The 3,087-nt window shown below is 43.2% G+C and overlaps 1 long non-coding RNA gene across 1 annotated transcript; it reads right to left on the reverse strand.

The window, feature by feature from the left end:
• Window positions 1–578: 578 nt before the first annotated feature.
• LOC128776116 (uncharacterized) lies at window positions 579–1,786 on the reverse strand. The gene is made up of 2 exons (XR_008421040.1): window positions 974–1,786; window positions 579–755 (listed from the first exon to the last, which is right to left on the reverse strand). It is a non-coding gene; the product is annotated as an uncharacterized LOC128776116 (long non-coding RNA).
• Between the last annotated feature and the right edge of the window lie 1,301 nt (window positions 1,787–3,087).

Here is a 3,087-nt window from a genome sequence, read left to right on the forward strand (position 1 = left end):
AAACAATAGCCTTCTCTGCCCCCCTCCCTGTGCACTGGAGCCTGTGGGGATGCTCCTGCACCCATTAATAATGGGTTATTTGCTGCCATTCTCTAGTACCCAGGAGTGCAGGCCCTGTTGCCCCCCAAAGCCAAGTGATGCAAGTACCCAACCTTTGAGTGGCAGCTGCAAAATGTGGGACACCAAACGTACACACTACTTCTAGGAAGATGCCGGCAATGTGCAGTGGGTTCAAGCGAGAAATCAGAGATAGGGTCTGCTGGCCTCTCTGGTCTGTCTTCAGGTTCTCTAGAACTTTGTTTTGAATAGTCCTTTCTTTATATAGAAAGTCCTATTTTAACACTTTCTGCCTTCTCATAATTTGTGATACATGCCAACTCTCTAATTTTTTCAGCTTTTGTATTCTATGGTGATTCATTTTATAGAACTCATGTTTATACTCTAACGGCATTTGCCTTTATTTAGCATATATATATATATATATACATATGTATATATATATATATGTATATATACATATATGTGTGTATATATATATACACACGTATATATACATATATATAACACACATATATATAAACTCCTGTTTTACCCCTACATTCCCTTTCTCCCCAGCCAGTCCTTTTAAACTTTAAAAATTTTTAATTTGGGGGCACCTGGCTGCCTCAGTGAGTAGAGTACACGACTCTTAATCTTGGGATCATGAGTTCAAGCCCCATGCCAGGTACAGAGCTTATTTTAAAAAACAGGGGCGCCTGGGTGGCTCAGTCGGTTAAGCATCCGACTTCGGCTCAGGTCGTGATCTTGCGGTCCGTGAGTTCAAGCCCCGCATCAGGCTCTGTGCTGACTGCTCAGAGCCTGGAGCCTGTTTCGGATTCTGTGTCTCCCTCTCTCTCTGTCTCAAAAATAAATAAACGTTAAAAAAAAAAAAAAATCTTTAAAAATAAAGCAAGCAAGCAAGCAAGCAAGCTACTTTAGGGACGCCTGGGTGGCTCAGTGGGTTAAGCGTCCCAACTTCAGCTCAGGTCATAATCTCATGGTTTATGAGTTCCAGGCCCCACATTGGGCTCTGCTGGCAGCAAGAACCAGCATGGTTCAGATCCTCTGTCTCCCTCAAAAGTACCATTTTGATTCTTCTTCCTATGTGCTGGTAATAAATTTAGTCATTTTTGGAGGAGATATCAAAGCTCTTGCATACCTAAAGATTTCTATCTTTAACACTTTATTTCAATAAAAATCTGTAGGTCACATGTATTCTAGTGTTTAACAAATAAGGACTAAGGCTACTCATTTTTCTACCTAGATGTTTTCTCCAGAATATCTTCGTATGATTCTGTTCATTAATTTTGCTAACGAAAGGCCTTCCCAACCTGCCCACTTAGTACTTAAAGATGGGAGTGCCGCAGGTTTTTGTTTTTTAAAGAATACCATTTACTGGTTGGTTCTTTTTTTCTTTTCCTCTCAGTTTTTCCCCAGAATTAGCAGAGAGCTTTTCCAGATCACGGACTTTTAGATGCAGTGTTAATTCTGTTAGTCTTCAGTGAAGTATCCTAACATATTTTGGGTTTTCTTTTCTTGTGTATGTTACCCACCTCACGTTACAGTCACGGCAGATACTTACCGAGCGCAGCGAGTAAAGAACTTGGGCTCTGGAGTTCTGCTTGGATTTGTATCCACCTCAGCTACTCCGTGCTTCAGTTTCCTCGTCTGTATAGTAGAGAGAATAATAGTACCTACCCTCTTGAGAGTCTTTGTGAGAATTAAAGGAGTTAGTCCAGGTTGAGCCACAAACCTGTTAGCTGTGACTACTCTACAGATACTTTTTTTAAGTATTATTTGAATCTTAATAACATTTTTTTCAGGGCGCCTGGCTGGCTCACTTAAGTGTCCAGCTTCAGCTCAGGTCATGATCTCACAGTTCATGAGTTCAAGCCGTGCGTCAGGCTCTGTGCTGACAGCTCAGAGCCTGGAGCCTGCTTTGGATTTTGCGTCCTTCTCCTCTCAAAAACAAACATTTTTTTTTTTTTTTTTTTAATTTTTTTTTTTCAACGTTTTTTATTTATTTTTGGGACAGAGAGAGACAGAGCATGAACGGGGGAGGGGCAGAGAGAGAGGGAGACACAGAATCGGAAACAGGCTCCAGGCTCCGAGCCATCAGCCCAGAGCCTGATGCGGGGCTCGAACTCACAGACCGCGAGATCGTGACCTGGCTGAAGTCGGACGCTTAACCGACTGCGCCACCCAGGCGCCCCAAAAAACAAACATTTTTTAAAAAGAAAACTTTTTTTCCTTATGTTGCCTTTTCCTTCTAAGGTAAGGATGCATAATGAAGTATTTGCCAGGAGACTATGCACAGTGACCATTTCTGCCCCTCCCCCCGCCGCGCCCACTCCCCACTGCCCACCTCAGCTTGAACAGGAGCTTTCCCTGCAGAGGGAGCTCTGCAGCTGAGGCTGGCATCCGTAGCCCAGCCTCTGCCTAGAGTGTAGTTTTTTTTCCCAGAGGAAATGAAATTCAAGACATTTCAAGAATTTCAAATTCAAGAATTCTTGAAATTCAAGAAATTCAAGAAATTCAAGTGCTTAAGGACAGGCACTGTGGCATACCGGAATAGGCAGTCTGTTCCCTTCCTTCGTAATCCAGAGTGCAATGCCCAGGATCTTCTCAGACCCCTGTCCTCCTAAATCCTGCCTGCTGATAGAAGTTGTACCCATCCGAGACCTGAGCACATGGTTATCTTCCTGTTTCCAGCAACATTGACCACACTACCTGTGGCTTCTTCATTAATGGTAGGAGGCCCTGCCGGTGTGACAGAACAGCTGCCCTCACTTTGAAGAGGCTGCAAGGAGGGACACCGAGGTGGCTCAGTCGGTTAAGCATCTGACTTGATCTCACGGTTCCATGAGATTGAGCCCCACGGTGGGCTCTGTGTTGACAGTGTGGAATCTGCGTGGGATTCTTAAATTACGATTGTCTCAAATGGAAGCTTCTACTTAAAAGTCACTAATACTGAACACTGGTGTTTCAACTAGTATAGCTTTATAACAAAAGTATTTTAAACTTTTCAAGATTACCAAAGATTTAGAG

This window comes from Panthera pardus, unplaced genomic scaffold, assembly GCF_024362965.1.
Source record: "Panthera pardus isolate Hobbes unplaced genomic scaffold, ASM2436296v1 HiC_scaffold_12, whole genome shotgun sequence".
NCBI classification, from domain to species: domain Eukaryota; kingdom Metazoa; phylum Chordata; class Mammalia; order Carnivora; family Felidae; genus Panthera; species Panthera pardus.